The sequence below is a fragment of the Saccopteryx leptura genome, chromosome 7 (genome assembly GCF_036850995.1).
Source record: "Saccopteryx leptura isolate mSacLep1 chromosome 7, mSacLep1_pri_phased_curated, whole genome shotgun sequence".
NCBI classification, from domain to species: Eukaryota; Metazoa; Chordata; class Mammalia; order Chiroptera; family Emballonuridae; genus Saccopteryx; species Saccopteryx leptura.
The window spans coordinates 65,896,470-65,914,521 of record NC_089509.1 but is presented as its reverse complement, the minus strand read 5'-3'; the positions used below and the strand labels follow the sequence as shown (position 1 = coordinate 65,914,521).

Here is an 18,052-nt window from a genome sequence, read left to right as displayed (position 1 = left end):
CTAGCTCCAAACAGGTTTCCCAGGGCCAGTCATAAGGAGCATCTGACATTGGCCTGCCCCAGAATCGCTCCCAAGAGACCCCAGAACCAACACACCCATTGGCCAGCTTCAGTCAACATCAGAACATGTTACAATTAGCTTTACAAGTGGCATATCCAAAGGGAGAAGTAGGCAGGCACCAGACCCTGCTGAGGCAAATTCTACTTAGTGTGGTCAGCACCTGTACAACAGCTTGTACACTGAGATACAGATTGATCCTCACAGTCAGCCAGCCAGAGGGTCAACTCCACACATGAATGGGCCAAAAGCAATCAAGACTCTTACAACAGGTCTAACCTAACCCACAAAGAGATGTTCCTGGAGCACCCAACTCATGTGAACAAGGAGACAGTGTCTCTGGGTCCTGGAGGACGTACACTACATAAGGCCACACTACCAAGATTGGGAGTCAGAGAAGATCTACCTAATAAATGGAAAGAAACACAAAGAGGCAGCCAAAATAGGGAGACAAAGAAATATGCCGCAAGTTAAAGAACAGGAGAAATCTCCACAAAAGAGCTATATTAAAGGAGACAAGCAATTTATCAGATACAGAGTTCAAAAAATGGTTATAAGGATGCTCAAGGAACTAAGTAAGAATGACAACAACAAGAAAAGAATATAAGTACCATTAAAAGCCCTGGCCAGTAGGCTCAGCAGTAGAGCATTGGCCCTGTGGGTGGAAGTCCCAAGTTCAATGCCTGGCCAGGGCACACAGGAGAAGCACCCATCTGCTTCTCCACCCTTCCCCCTCTTCTTTCTCTTTCTTTCTACCTCTCTCTTCCCCTCCAGCAGCCAAGGCTCCATTGGAGCAAGGTTGGCCTGAGCGCCTGGTTGGAGGACGGCTTCATGGCCTCCACTTCAGGCGCTGGAATGGCTCCGGCTGCAACGGAGCAATGCCCCAGATGGCAGAGCATCGCCCCCTGGAGAGCAAGCTGGGTGGACACGAGTCGGGCACATGAGGGAGTCTGTCTGACTGCCTCCTCACTTCTAACTTCGAAAAAATACACACACACAAAAGAAATAAATAAATAAAAGAACTAGTCAGAAATAAAGAATATAATATCTCAAATGAACAATACACTGAAGGGAATACATTGTAGGCTGAATTAGCAGAGGACTGAATCAGTGATTTGTAAAACAAAGTAGAAAACAACTCCCAATCAGAGCAGCAAAAAGAAAAAAGAATTTTTAAAAATGAAATAGTTTAAAAGACCTTTGGGACAACATGATCTGTAATAATGTAGGGGCACCAGAAGGAGAAGAGAGAGCACACAGAGGATCAACAACCTATTTGAAGAAATAATAATTAAAAATTTCCCTAACTGGTGAGGAAAATAATACACAAGTCCCAGAAGTGTAGAGTCCCAAGCAAGTTGAACCCAAGAGGCTCACGCCAAGACACATCAAAATTAAAATGGCACAGGTTAAAGACAAAGAGAGAATCTTGAAAGCAGCAAGAGAAAGAGAGGTAGGTAGCTACAAGGGAGTTTCCATAAGACTGACAGCTGATTTCTCAGCAGAAACATCCCAGGAAATATTCAAAGTGATGAAAAGTAATGACCTACAACCAAGACTACTTTACCCAAGTAGGCTATCATTTAAAATTAGAGGAAATAAAGAGCTTCCCAGGTAAGAAAAAGCTAAAGGACTTTGTTACTACCCAAGTAGTATTACAAGAAATGTTAAAGGGCCTTCTTTAAAAACAAAAAGAAGAAGAAGAAAAGAAGAGGAACATAGTTCAAAGAATAAAATGACAATAAAAGGTACCTGTTATCACTTTAAATATAAATGGCTTAAATGCTCCCATGAAAGGACATAGGGTAGCTGAATAGATAAGAAAACAAGATCCACCCTGATTTATCAATGTCACTGCATTAAAATTAATAAAAATAAGATTAAAAAAACAACCCCCCAAAAAATCAAACAAACAAACAAAAAGAAAACAAGATCCATATATACTTACTATATGTTGTTTATAGAGGCTTACCTCAGAACAAAAGATTAAAGATTTAAAAAGTGGAAAAAGATATTTAATGCTATTTGAAATGAAAAAAGAAAGCTGGGGTAGCAATACTGATATCTGATAAAATAGACATTAAAATAAAGGTTATATAATAAGTGACAAAGGACACTCCATAATGATAAAGGGAACAATTCAACAAGAGGAGATAACCCTTATAAAAATTTATGCACCCAATACAGGAGCACCTAAATATGTAAAGCAAATCTTGATGGACATAAAGGGAGAGATTGACAGTAATACAGTCATAGTATGGAATTTTAATACCCCATTGATATCAATGGATAGATCTTCCAGACAAAATCAACAAAGAAACAGCATCGTTAAATGACACACTAGATCAGATGAACTTAATTTATATCTTTAGAGCACTTCACTCCAAAACAGCAGAATATACATTCTTTTCAGTCACACATGGAACAATTTTAGGAGAGACCGTATGTTATGACACAAAACAAATCTTAATACATTTAAGATATTGAAATTATATCAAGCATCTTCTCTGACTGTAATGGTATGAAACGAGAAATAAATCACAAGGAAAAATACTGAAAACCACACAAAGACATATAGCCTAAACAACATGTTACTAAATAATAAATCGGTTTAACAACAAAATCAAGGAAGAAATAAAAATATACCTTGAAACAAGTGTAAATGAGAATACAACAACCCAAAATCTATGGGACACAATGAAAGCAGTCCTAAAAGGGAAAGTCATAGCATTACAAAGCTATCTCAACAAACAGGAAAAATCTCCAATAAACAATTTGAACTTTACACTTAAAGGATCTAGAGAGAAAGAACAGCAAATGAAGCCCAAAGTGAGTAAAAGAAAAGAAATAATAAAGATCAGAACAAAATAAACAAAATAGGGTCTAAAGAAACAATACAAAAAATTAGTGAAACCAAGAGCTGGTTCTTTGAAAAGATTGACAAACCTTTAACAAGATTCATCAAGAAAAAAAGAGGACCCAAATAAATACAATCAGAAATGAAAGAAGAGACGTAACAACTGACACCAAAGAAATACAAAGGACTGTAAGAAAATATTATAAACACCTATAAGCCAACAAATTGTTAAATCTGGATGAAATGGATAAATGACTAGAAACGTACTGTACAGCGAGTAGCTACGGCCACCGTCACAGCCACCTGGCTTGTGCAAGTTCGCATTGAATTTGGACAGACAGTAATGAAACAACGAAGCCAAGAACTGGTGGGCCATTAGCTTTAATCCTAACTTGCACCCAGCGGGCAAGAAATACACACAGGGGGAAAACACTTCCCTTTCCATTCAGGGCTCCCAAAGCCACTGACTTATCTGAGTTTCCTAGAATCAAAGGTTTGTACCTCACCAGCCTTATTCACCTCTGTTCCCCATCTCCTTCTCCCTCCCTGCACAAACTCGACACAAACTGGCTTCTCCTTCAGCACTCCGCCATCTTGGCTGCTTTTCCTCTCCCCCACATGACCTTTTTCTGCTCTCCCTTATATTGTAGAAATCAAAACCTTTAATCTAATATACAAACAAGGAAGTCTCTGATACAAAGTCACTTATCTGAGGCATAATGGGGTTCCTCATAAGAGTGCACCACCCCGGGGGGGGGGGGAGGCTTAGTCTTAAAACAAAGCCTTAGGCTATAACAACCCTGCCTGCTTACAGCGTGTTCCCCACACCCAATGCAAATTATAAGTGAGCAAACATATATATCATATTTACGACTTATTTGACCATCTTCCAAAAGTAAATCAGGAAGAATCAGAAAATATGAGTAGAGAGATTACAGCTAGTGGAACTAAAGCAGTAATCAAAAAACACCCAGCAAACAAAAGTCCTGGGCTGGATGTCTTCACTCATGAATTTTACCAAACATCCAAAGAGCTAACACCTATCCTTCTTAAACTATTCTAAAAAGTCCAAGAGGAAGGAAGACTCCCAGGCTCATTTTATGAGGGCAGCATTATCCTAATCCAAAACCAGATAAAGACGCTATCAAGAAAGAAAAATATAAGCCAAATTCCTGATGAACATAAATGCTAAAATCCGCAATATAACATTAGCAAACCTACCCAGCAATACATTAAAATAATCATACACCATGATCGAGTGAGAATTACTCTGGTGACGCAAGGTTGGTACAATATTTGCAAATCAGTAAATGTGACATCACATAAACAAATAAAGGATAAAAATCACATAATTATATCAGTAAATACAGAAAAAGCATTTGATAAAGTCCAGCACCCGTTTATGATAAACACTCTCAGCAATGTGGGAATAAAAGGGGAACATACCTCAACATAATAAAGGCCATATTGACAAACCCACAGCTAACATCATACTCAGTGGGCAAAAACTAAAAACTGTTCCTAAAGATTGGGAAGAAGACAGGGATGTCTGTCTGCTTTCACCACTCTTACTCAGTATACTACAGGAAGTCCTAGCTATAGCAGTCAGAGCAGAAGAAGAAATAAAAAGCATCCAAATTGGAAAGGAAGAAGTAAAACCGTCATTATGTACACATGACATGATACTGTATACCAGGGTCCTCAAACTTTAGCCCGCGGGCTGCATGTGGCCCCCTGAGGCCATTTATCTGGCTCCCGCCACACTTCTGGAAGGGGCACCTCTTTCATTGGTGGTCAGTGAGAGTACTGTGCTCCTGGAGTACTGTATGTGGTGGCGCCGCAAAGCGGCATTGCTCACGTACAGTAGTACTACTTCCAGTGACGCGGGATGCACATGTCACGGCACCAGAAGTGCATCATATCACTTGTTACAGCTAGCAGTGACAAATATGGAACCGGACATTGACCATCTCGTTAGCCAAAAGCAGGCCCATAGTTCCCATTGAAATACTGGTCAGTTTCTTGATTTAAATTTACTTGTTCTTTATTTTAAATATTGTATTCCCGTTTTGTTTTTTTACTTTAAAATAAGATATGTGCAGTGTGCATAGGGATTTGTTCATAGTTTTTTTTTATAGTCCGGCCCTCCAATGGTCTGAGGGACAGTGAACTGGCCCCCTGTGTAAAAACTTTGGGTACCCTTGCTGTATACAAAGAACCCTAAAGATTCTGTCAAAAAACTACTGCAATTGATAGATGAATTCAGGAGAGTAGTAGGATACAAAATAAATATCCAGAAATCTGTTGTGTTTTTATACTCCAGTAATGAACTATCAGAAAGAGAAACAATGAAAGCAATCCCATTTACAATTGCATCAAAAATTAAATAACATACCTAGGTATAAATTTAACCAAGGATGTAAAAAACCTGTACTCAGGAAATTATAAGACAGTGGAGAAAGAAATTGAGGAAGGCACAAATAATTGGGTGCACATACCATGTTCATGGTTAGGAAGAATTAGCATCATTAAAATATTCATACTACCCAAAGCAAACTATAGCTTCAATGCAACTCCTATCAAGATACCAATGGAGTATTTCACAGAACTAGAATAAATATTCCAAAAATTTATATAGAATTACTAAAAGACCCTGAATAGTCATAGCAATCTTGAGAAAGAACAAAATTGGAAAATCACACTACCTGATGTCAAACTATACTAATAGGCCACAGAAATCAAAACAGCATAAAAACAGATATATAGATCAATGGAACAGAATAAGAGCCCAGAATTAAATCCAGGCCTTTCTTCTCAATTAATATTTGATAGAGGAGGCAAGAACATAAAAGAGGGTAAAGATAATCTCTTCAATAAGTAGTACTGGGAAAATTGGAGAGATATGTGCAAAAAAATGAAAGTAGACCATCTTCTTACACCACACACACAAAAACCCCTTAAATTGAATTAAAGACTTAAATGTAAATTGAGAAACCATAAAGCCCTAGAAGAAGACATAGTAAAATCATTCATTTCTCTTTTTTTTTTTGTAATTTTCTGAAGCTGGAAACAGGGAGAGACAGTCAGACAGACTCCCGCATGCGCCCGACCGGGATCCACCCAGCACGCCCACCAGGGGGCAATGCTCTGCCCATCCTGGGCGTCGCTATGTTGCAACCAGAGCCACTCTAGCGCCTGAGGCAGAGGCCACAGAGCCATCCCCAGCGCCTGGGCCATCTTTGCTCCAATGGAGCCTCGGCTGCGGGAGGGGAAGAGAGAGACAGAGAGGAAGGAGAGGGGGAGGGGTGGAGAAGCAGATGGGTGCCTCTCCTGTGTGCCCTGGCCGGGAATCGAACCCGGGACTTCTGCATGCCAGGCCTACGCTCTACCACTGAGCCAACCAGCCAGGGCCATTCATTTCTCATAGCAATGTATTTCCTAATATGTTTCCTCAAGCAAGGGAAGCAAAAGAAAAAATAAACAAATGGAACTACATAAAACTAAAAAGTTTTTGCAGAATAAAGCAAACCATCAATAAAATGAATAAACAACCCACTGAATGGGAGAACATATTTGCAGATTTATTTGATAAGGGGATAATATCTAAAATTTATAAAAATCTTAATAAAACTGAACAGCAAAATAAATACAATTTTTAAAAAGGTGAGGACATTAAACAAACAAAAAATGAAATCTTAAAAACATAGACAACAGAGTGAGAATTGTAGGAGGGTGAGTGTGGTGGGGGAAGTGGGGATAGATGGTGATGGAGGGAGATTTGAGTTGGAGTGGAGAATGCACAATACTATACATATGGATGATGTATTATAGAGTTGTGCACTTGAGACCTGTATATTTTTATTAACCAATGTCAACCCAATAAGTTCAATAAAAGTTTTTAAATGGAGAAAGGACCTAAATAGACACTTCTCCAAAGAAGACATACAGATGGCCAATAGACACAAAAAGGTGCTCAGCATCACTAATTATAGAGAAATACAAATCAACACCACATTGAAATTTCACCTGACAGAATGGCTATCATCAATAAATCAAACAAATGTTGGCAAGGGTGTGAAGAAAAGGGAAGCCTCACGCCTGCTGGGGGAATGCAGATTGGTGGAAAGCGGTATCGAATTACTTCAAAAAATTGAAACTGGAACTGGCTTATGACCCAGTTAATCTACATCTGGGAATATATCCGAAGAAACTCAAATCACTAATTTGAAAGAATATGCACCCCTATGTTCGCTGCAGCATTATTTATAATGGCCAAGATTTGGAAGCAGTCCAAGTGCCCATGGTTCAGTGGCTTATAGCATTGTCCCAATGCACCAAGGTTGTGGTCGATCCCTAGTCAGGGCACATGCAGTAATTAACCAGTGCAAACATTAACCATGCAAAAATAAGTGGAACAACAGATCAATCTCTCTCTCTCTCTCAAATTAATAAATAAGATTTTTTTTAAATGCTGTGGTATATTTACACAATGGAATACTACTTAGCTGTAAAAAAAGAAAGGAAGGCCTTGGTCGGTTGGCTCAGTGGTAGAGCGTCAGCCTGGCGTGCAGAAGTCCCGGGTTTGATTCCCGGCCAGGGCACACAGGAGAAGCACCCATTTGCTTCTCCACCCCTCTCCCTCTCCTTCCTCTCTGTCTCTCTCTTCCCCTCCCGCAGCCAAGGCTCCATTGGAGCAAAGATGGCCCCAGGCGCTGAGGATGGCTCTGTGGCCTCTGCCTCAGGCGCTAGAATGTCTCTGGTCGCAACATAGCGATGCCCCGGATGGGCAGAGCATCGCCCCCTGGTGGGCAGAGCGTCGCCCCCTGGTGGACGTGCCGGGTGGATCCCGGTCGGGCGCTAGCAGGAGTCTGTCTGACTGTCTCTCCCCATTTCCAGCTTCAGAAAAATACAAAAAAAAAAAAAAAAGGAAGGAAGGAGGGAGGGAGGGAGGGAGGGAGGGAGGGAGGGAGGGAGGGAGGGAAGGAAGGAAGGAAGGAAGGAAGGAAGGAAGGAAGGAAGGAAGGAAGGAAGGAAGGAAGGAAGGAAGGAAATCTTACCTTTTGTGATGGCATGGAAGAACCTGGAGAGCCTTATGTAAAGTGAAATAAGCCAATCAGAGAAAGACAAGTACCGTATGATTTCACTTACATACAGAATGTAATGAACAAAGTAAATTATCAAACCAAATAGAAACAGACTTATAGATACAGAGAACAAACTGGCACTGTCATATGGGAGAGAATTTTGTGTGTGTGTGTGGGGGGGGGGGGGGCTGGGTGAGAAAGGTAAAAGGATTAAGCCAAAAAAAGAGTCATGGACACAGTCCACAGTGTGGTGATTACTGAAGGGAAAGATGGGGTGGGGGGTGAGGGGACAGGGGGGATATGGTGATGGAAGGATACTTGACAGAATTGTATATATGAAACCTATATAATATTATTACCCAATGTCACCCCAATAAACTTAATTTAAAATACCAAAAATAAATAAAATATGCCATTTATCCTCACATGGGTTTTCACATTTTTGAGCCTTAGAACTTAAACTTGAAACTGTAACACTATTGAGCCACCACAAGATGGTGCCACGAGTATATTGAGAGCGAGATAGTTTTCTCATTTCTAATCCTGTAACATTTTGCTGGAATTTATTAATGGGTATGGAATAAGCAGAAAAATACTCAAAAAAGAGGAGGTGAGGATATGTTGACATGCCTGTGTGGGCAGGAGCATGCTGCATCATTTGTGAGACTTTTTATGAGCATCTATGCATTAGGAGAATATATAGGGGAGACATAGGTTGTGTGTATTTGTGTTACAGAGAGGGGGGGCAGGGGTGATTTCCCCCCCAGTTTTCAGGAATAAAAATTATTACTTAAATATGTAATATTTCCCTCTGTCTGGAAAAGTTGTAGTTATTTTTAAGAGATATTAGACATGAACATAAATGTTTAATGCAAATTTCAGTGTATGAGATACATGTGGAGATAGGCTGCAATTTATCAATATGACATAAATGTTTTCAGTGGAAGCCTATGGTTTTAAATGCTTGCTTTTTATTTTTAATGAGTCAGTTTTCCATCTATCATTTAACAGAAAAAATATGTATATATATACAGTGTGTCCGTAAAGTCATGGTGCACTTTTGACCGGTCAAAGGAAAGCAACAAAAGACAATAGAAATGTGAAATCTGCACCAAATAAAAAGAAAACCCTCCCAGTTTCTGTAGGATGATGTGGCAGCATGTGCGCATGCGCAGATGATGACATAACACCGTGTATACAGCGGAGCAGCCCACAGCCATGCCAGTTGAGATGTGGACGGTACAGAGGAAAGTTCAGTGTGTTCTGTGGCTCGCCAAATTTGAATCTGTGACCAAAGTGCAACTTGAATATTGGCGCGTTTATAACGAAGCGCCACCACATAGGAATAACATTACTCGGTGGGATAAGCAGTTGAAGGAAACCGGCAGTTTGGTGGAGAAAGCCCGTTCTGGTAGGCCATCAGTCAGTGACGAGTCTGTAGAGGCTATATGGGATAGCTACCTAAGGAGCCCTAAAACATCTGTGCGTGAGCCCACATCAAACTGCACTGAATAGGTATGAAACTGGGAGAGTTTTCCTTTTATTTGGTGCAGATTTCACATTTCAATCGTCTTTTGTTGCTTTCCTGTGACCAGTCAAAAGTGCACCATGACTTTACGGACACACTGTATTTATTTATTCATTTTAGAGAGAGGAGACAGAGAGAGAGAGACAGAGACAGAGACAGAGACAAAGAGAGAAGGGAGGGAAGAGCAGGAAGCATCAACTCCCATATGTGCCTTGACCAGGGAAGCCCAGGGTTTCGCACCGGTGACCTCAGTGTTCCAGGTCAACGCTTTTACCCACTGCGACACCGCAGATCAGGCCTTAACAGAAAATATTTTGCTAAATATACTGCTCACAAAAATTAGGGGATATTTCAAAAATGAATACGAAGCTATAAAATATCCCCTAATTTTTGCGAGCAGTGTATATGTACCATGGGAAAGTATAACAGATCTTTGATGAATTATCAATGAATTTCTTCATTAACTGCACTAGGTAAATAAAACATTTTAGTGTGGAGGCAGAAGTATTAAATTATTTACAATGCACTTATTTTTCTAGACCCCATAATTATAAATCTGTAGACATCTTTCATGGAAAAACTATTATACAACTCATTTTTTTTTTTTTAGGTAGAGCCCTTATGACTTCCTTAGTTTTCTATGAATGAACAAACTTAGAAAGCAAAGGCGTTGGTCAAAATGTACCAAATCAGATCCTTGAAAAGAGGGCATTTGATTTCCCTAGTTTAAATTCTAGATCCTTATGTGAGAGCCCAGGAATTGTCTCTTACTTGGAACAATTCAGACCCAGTGATGATACAGAAGAAGGAATATTGCTATACTTTTCTGACTCTCTGTCATACTCAGGATTGATCACTATAAATTTCCAAGTGTTTTCCAAATCTGAATTATATTCTTTCAAAAAGATTAGAGTTAGTGCTCTACATCTGTACTCCCCTGGTAAATTTAATTAAAATTTGTATTATAGAGTTTGTTGAGATGGAGATCCCTTAGAATGAGAGTAGAGCAATTTGGAAATAGGATGAAAGCTCAAGTTATAACTCCACCCCCTCACAATGCTTTGAGGTAGAGCCCTATATACATTTTGAATGGTTTCAGAAAATTAGAACTATACTATACCTAAGGTAGATCTGAGAAAGTCATTAGAGAACAGCTTTATATATTTTCTGTACATGTGGTTTTAAAATGTTAAACAGGGCTGTCATTTATTTAAGAACAGAACTCTAGGCCTTGACTGGTTGGCTCAGTGGTAGAGCATCAGCCTGGCATGCAGGAGTCCCAGGTTCGATTCCCAGCCAGGGCACACAGGAGAAGCTCCCATCTGCTTCTCCAACCCCCCCTTCCTCTCTCTTTCTTCCCCTCCCGCAGCTAGGGCTCCATTGGAGCAAAGTTGGCCTGGGTACTGAGGATAGCTCTGTGGCCTCTGCCTCAGGCGCTAGAATGGCTCTGGTTGCAACAGAGCGATGCCCCAGATGGGCAGAGCATCGCCCCCTGGTGGGCGTGCCGGGTGGATCCCTTTCGGGCGCATGCGGGAGTCTGTCTGACTGCTTCCCCGTTTCCAACTTCAGAAAAATAAAAATAAAAAAAGAACAGAACTCTAAAGAATTGATATATAAAGGAGTTTGAATGGAACTTAAAAAAGAATTAAAAGGGACGTTTGGTCGCTTTTTAGCGAAGGATTGAAAGTCTTTTACCTTAAGAATGCTTTGGACTATGAACTTTTACATATATTTTATTTATTAACAGCTAAATGTTTATATTAAGTCTTGAATTTTAGATTTTAAAAACCAAGCACTAACACCTTTCAGTGTGGAAACAGTTTGATGCAATTATGGTAGATATTTGAGTGGCTGAGTGATTGGAATCTTTGAACCCCCACTTTAATTCCTGGTGTCATTGTAGAATAGAAATATAATCTATTTGTGTCTGTGTGTTTATTGCTTATTTTAAGTTAATTTGAGGAGAAAGGCTTTTGGTAGCTGACTCAATAGAAATTTAAATTAGTGAGTGCATTTCCTTCCTGTGGAGTGAATGTGCTGTCAGCCTGGCTGACCAGCTTTCTTCACACAGATGTTCTACTTTCATACCTTCAGTGCTGGGATTCAGCCAATTTGCACCAGTTCAGCAGAACTGATACCTAATTTTTTGTTGAGTTGGCTGAACTGGTTGTTAAAATGGCATTTGTAATCAGGGTTCTCTCTAAGGTGGGCACCTGGGCAGCTGCCCAATGTAGAAATCACCAATTTACATTCCTTACTCTTTTTTAACGTTCATCTGCACAACAGCGTATTCTAAGCGCCCACAGTAATGTTCATTCCACCCATAGATGAGAAAAATTGCAAGTGAGGATGCCAATCAAGAAGCAATATGGAAATATCTTAAATAAGTTTTATTGTTTTTTGTCAGGTATTATTTAATATTTTTTCATTAATATTTTAAAACTTTCTTATAACAGTCTAGTTTTGTGTACCTCTTTTATTGTTCTTATTTAATATTAAATGCATGAAATAATAAACTACCTTTCGATATATCTTTTTTCCTACTTAAACCGGTTGTTAAATTATTTGAATCCCACCACTGCATACCTTGATAGCATCAAAGCCAAGGAGGCCATTGGACATCATTCCAAGTTAGGCAGCCCTGTGGAGTGTTACAGCTGAAATGGAATTGGTTCTCAGGCATCCTTGTGGAATGTTACAACTGACATGGTTTGGTTCTTAGGCCAGCTGTGAAACATGTTTGCTTTTTCTCCTGAGTACATGAGGAGTTTGGAAGAACTGGGTGGGCTAGTTATTGTTTGTTTGTATTTTGTGTTTTTTATTTGTTTGTTTTTATGGGCTAAGTGTGATGGAATTTACAACATGTCTACCCACGGTGAGCCTGCCTTGCAATCCAGAGATCTTGGCCTGCAGATGCTGGAAGTTATTTTTTTTCTTTTGTGAACATGCTGTAAAAGGTATAAGAAGATGCTGATTTTGATTCTGGTGAGTTACCTACCCTAGATAATTGATTACTTTTAAAAGTTGCAATAATTGCATTAAACTACCAGGGCTCTATTTTGGTTGCTAAGGAAAGAAAGAATTCACCAAATTAAGTTGTACTTTGAAAAATTAATACATGCAGTTTCTTTCTTCCCATGGAAAATGACTTTGTGACCATATTCTAGATACTAAGATTAGAGCCATGCATTCTGCTATAGGTGTATGGTGAGTAGGAAGCCTGGTATGCTAATAAAGGCCTCTAGGACTCCTCCCCAGCACAAGAGTGAGCCCTAAAAGGCACTTAAAAAGTGCTCTTTTTGGTGGGGCAATCTATAATTTTTATATTTTTTAAATAAAAATTATATATATTTAAGTTGTACAACATGATGATTTGATATACATTTATATGATGAAATGATTGCTATAGTCAAGCCAATTAACATATCCATTTCCTGATATAATCACTTATTTTGTGTGTGGTGAGAACAACTGAAATCTACTCTCTAAGCAAATTTCTGGTATTCATTGTCATATCATTAACTCTAGTCATCATGTTGCATAATAGATAGCTATACTTTTCATCCTATGTAACTATAACTTTGTACCCTTTGACCAGGATCTCTTAGAAGATGGCGAATGATATAGGTCTAAAGTCTTAAGTCCATATTAGTGTCAATGCTATGTTAAAGTTTGTTAATGTATTTACTATTAAAAATTTTTGTTTGGAAATTCCAAGTACATACAACATAATACCTTCTCAGAAATATTTTTAAAATAGAGTTTAAAGGTAAACAATCTGAATATTGATGGTAAAGGATATTACTCCTTTTTTTTTTCTACAAGTAGTTTTGAAGAAATCTTATACCGAATGTATATAGTATACAAAAATAAAGCAAGGCCCTTTACTTTATAAAGTGAATCTTATTTGCTGTTTCTGACATTCTTACATATGTTTAACATTAGGGGCTTTTGATTTTAGGTACCTCGTAGACAAGGTGAGATACCCAATATTCTATGCTTCATTCTGAAAATATATCCTTTCCTTTCAAAATTTCCTTATGAAAATTGTGAAGTAGGCTATATCTCTGTTCTGCTAAGCCTTAATAGCACCTTCTCCTGTAGTTTTTGCCCATCCCGTTAAAGCGATGCTAATCTTCAAATCTCTTGCACAGTGAAGAGAACATTGGTTTAGGTACCATTTTCCAATCCTTAACCTTATAACAGTTTAGGTAAACATCTCCACAGGTCCATAATTTTATATCTATAATTCCTGAAATCCAAGGAGATATGAAAATAAGAAGTTTTGTAATTCATCTTGATGGCAAAACTTGACCTGAGCTGATGTGAAGTTAATAACAGTCTTTATTTATCCTGTCTAGGATGAACAAGCACAGGTTCTGCTACAGAAATGTTAATGTGCCTAATTCTAAAGTGTAACCCCGACCCCACTAGAGGCATTACACAATTCATGTTATATGCAGAGTATTATCGTCCTAAAATTTGAAAGCATTTGAATTCTGAAATGCACCCGACAATGAGCGTTTTTAGATAGAGACTGAAGGCCTATCATCAGATATTATAGTTTCATTTTAAACTTTTATTACTAAGGAGCTGCAAGTATGGAAATAATAAAAATAATTTAGGCATACGATCTCTCATGGACTATTTTATAAGACAAAAGAAGTACAGAGAAAGAAAAAGCGAAACAGAGCATTGGGCAATTGCTGAATCAGTGAAACCCAATGCTGTTTCTCATAGTACATTCAAATGTTGTCCAAGGAGTTCATGAGGCACAAAATCAATGGAATTCAGGCAGCAAAAGTAGAAGTGCTTTCTTCTATGATGTGGGTACATATACACACACACACACACACATGCATGCTTATATGTGTGTTCATTCATGTATATCTCTAACTCTCTCCAGGGAAGGGTGTCTGACCAGCAGCCTGTAAAGAGTCAACTCTACACATAGGGACATAATCAGGGTACCCATGGGTGTGTCATGTTTAACCTTCTCCAAAATGCTGTGTTATATAAGTGCTCTGGAATATTTCTTTTTTAAACACAAATATTTTGGGTTATAGACACAACTAAATGTGGCACCTAAGAACTATTATATTACTAGAACTGTACACTCTTATGTACAAAAGATCCTCTATTGCAGTGGTCCCAAACCGCTGGGCCATAGACTGGTACCAGTCCATGGGCCATTTGGTACCGGACCACAGAGAAAGAATAAATAACTTACATTATTTCTGTTTTATTTATATTTAACTCTGAACGATGTTTTATTTTTTAAAAATGGCCAGATTCCCTCTGTTACATCCATCTAAGACTCACTCTTGACGCTTGTCTCGGTCAAGTGATACATTTATCCGTCCCACCCTAAAGACCCGTCTGTGAAAATATTTTCTGACATTAAACCGGTCTGTGGCCCAAAAAGGTTGTGGAACACTGCTCTATTGGATCCTGACTTGTGCCTTTCCAGAGTTTTAATGAGAACCTAAACCCATTTAAATAAATCTGAATAGAACCTTCAATGTGTGCTTTATCAATACTGCCTACCAGGAATTCCTTCCAGTAATTTTTGTCATTTTTGATAAGTATTTTGTGTCCTCCGTGCTCTTCACTTCACATGGACACGTCGAAGTTTTTATATCTTGTGATCTCTATCATTGCTGCTAGTTTCCGGGGTATAGCTAGCTTGTTCCTTCCTTTAAGGCTATGTCAATGGCTCTTGTATCTTATAGTACAGTAATGGAAGAAGGAGGAGGAGGAAAGGCAACGATATAAATTTGTGGTAGCTGGGGTAGGTAGGATGTATAGATTTAACTATAGATTTTTAAAACATAAGCAGGCAAAGACTGTGGTATTAAAAATACTTCCTAACATGTATGTTTATTTTCTTCTTACACAGAATACATTTAAATTTTTATTGTTTAAGAAATTTGTTTTAGAGTAAAATTGATTGTATTTTACCCTGGTGCTAGCATAGCCCTGCACATTTTTTACTGTCATTATTATTTTAATTTGGAGACAGGCACATAGGGGTTAAAAGATATTTAAACTTGCTCTTTAATGAATATCTATGTCAAACATATGGTCCTTTTTTGTGTTATAATGGTAATAGCCTCTAGTGATTTTGTTTGTCTATAGAGAAGTTCCAGGAACCTACAGCTATTTTGATTTTTGCAGCTTTCATGATAAGTCCTTATAATATAGACTACTGATTTGTTCTCTGTATCCGGTTCATTGTTGAAAAGCCAGAGCTATTTTTAACATTTACACAATTTCAATAGATGAGTCTTCATTCCACAAGATTTGGTGCTAAATCTGTGGAGCCTTTCGTAATCATATCCTTTTTGTGGTTTGCTTGAATTTGATCACAGTGGCTGATTTCATGCATTGATAATGAAGGCTTAGGTTGCCTGTTTCTCGGCTTAAATCCACCTCAGACTTGTAGGTTGACAGTGCTTCTGGTTTCAGCACGCGTGGAGATATAGAATCGAAATTGCTCTGCTTTCTTTACAAATGATTCAGAGTGTGCCTGTCCTTCCCTAAAATGTTGCCAGCGTGTAAAGGATTTTCAATGAGCAGTGCAATAAGCCAGCATCTGGGAAGGTTTGGAGCTGCACTGATGTAGCGTGGTACTGTCACACAGATCATCAGGATTGGAGCCAAGTCTCGGTAGCACTGTGCATTACCCTGGTTACATACTGGAAGTTTGTTTGTCCAACTTGGTTGCTTTCGAAGGTGGTGAAAGCCCTGCCAGGATGTGGAGTGGACTTCCTAGCAGAGGTGAGCATTTTTATTCTGAAACTTGGACGCAGGGATCTGGGATGTCAGTAACAGATTCTTTTGTATGCTGTGTTGAATCCTTGGGAGTTATCAATTGTGTTTATCACGTCACGCTGACAGATCCGAAGGGGCAATGCTGAAGAGCAAAATATATGATGCTTTAATTTTATTGGGAAGTTAACTCCTTAAATGGGTGGGATAGCATTCTTCTCTTTCTGTGCTAGCTGTTTGCCAAGGACATCTTACCAGTAGGTGACTTCCTTTGTATTTTAAACATTCGGAACAAGTCAGTGATATTGTGCGATTTTGCTATCATTACATTAAGTAGCTAATTATCAGTGTTATATGCTTCAGGTATATTGAAAAAGGGCTGGGTGGGAACTAAACGTACTTTGTAGAATCTTTCATGTGAAATGTATATAGGAGGAAACAAGTGATGTTTACAAGATAACTGAGAAAGTAAATCAAATGGATTACATACTGGATTTGATACCTTGTTAAGCTTGACATTATTAATAGTCAAAAATTATGATCTGTCGTGCACTGGACAACCTACAGTAATTGATTTCTAGAGATGGTATGTTGAAGGGGAGGAGAAAATTCGCAGCGTTTCCTCCTAAAGCATGATTTAATCAGAAGTGATGTTTTAAATGTAGCAGATTTTATTATTTAAATATAAACAAAGTATTGACACTCAACTGGGAAGTTAAATTACTAGATTATCATGCCCAGAGAGGTCTGATATGGCATTATAAGTGTAGAGTATTTCAAAGCCAACTCTGTAAGGGCAAACTCAAAGTTAGCCTCTGAGTAGATGGAGTCCTATTGCTTAGGCTCTTCTACACTGTAATTCCTACATGATGAGAAGCTGTTTCTAAAGAAGAAAGGACTGTGAGAGTTACGATTCAAATAGCAGCTTGCTTATTAAGTGTCTGTTTAGAATGTCAGGTCCGCAGAGAAATCTATTTTTATTTGATTTGAAACTGACAGGATGCATGGGGTATGTATATATATATATGTGTGTGTGTGTGTATGTGTTTGTGTTTTTCCTGCTAAATTTATTTGAGGCAGCTGTTTTATAGCTTTCAGCTCTAAAGTTATAGATAAGTGTCTATTTGTTTGACAGAAGATTCAAGAACCCCATTTACTGCCAGTACATGTAAAGCTTGGCTAAGCAGATGCATCAGGAGCAAAGCATTTGTGTTTGCCAATCTGTCTCAGCAAGTCCCAGGGCCACTATCTTGCTAGAAGCCACTGTGTGCTTTTGAAAGCATGAAATTAGTTTTATACTGAGCACATGGTTTCTCATTTAGCAGCTCTTTTTATGGTAATGGTCAATTTATGGTTCACTGCCAGGATTTCGGTATTCTGTCAAAGCTGATAGCTTCTGCTAAGGTGTCTCTGTGAGATAAATTTTTGGAAGTGGAGATGGGGGGGCACCTAATTAGACCCTCTAGAAGAGACCCTTACCTTCAACCTAGTTCACTTTCTGAATGCGTGTCACTTCTCCAAATGTCTTTTTGCTGTTTAATCCAGGACCTATTAATTTAAAGTTCCTAACATTTTCTACTTTGGAGCTTACTTGACATGTAACATTAAAAGAGCTATATCCTGAGATGTAAAGTGTTTAACTTTTTGCAACGTGTTTGTAGAAAAACACTCCATTAGTGTTGACCATATTGTGCAGTCTGTCTTTAGGCTTATCTGCTTGTTTTCTTAATACATCCTAGAAAAGAGTTGGAGAGA

At 38.6% G+C, this 18,052-nt stretch overlaps 1 protein-coding gene across 4 annotated transcripts in view; it reads left to right on the top strand.

The window, feature by feature from the left end:
- ZNF385B (zinc finger protein 385B) overlaps positions 1 to 18,052 on the top strand; it is a 463,364-nt gene that overhangs the window by 136,226 nt on the left and 309,086 nt on the right. Inside the window, exon 1 of one of the 4 annotated variants that reach the window (XM_066345149.1) lies at positions 16,285 to 16,306. The exons of the other annotated variants lie outside the window; for them this stretch is intronic. The gene's annotated coding sequence lies outside the window, so the exon portion shown is untranslated. Of the gene's footprint in view, positions 1 to 16,284; positions 16,307 to 18,052 lie in introns of those variants that run through there. 4 annotated transcript variants of the gene reach the window in all.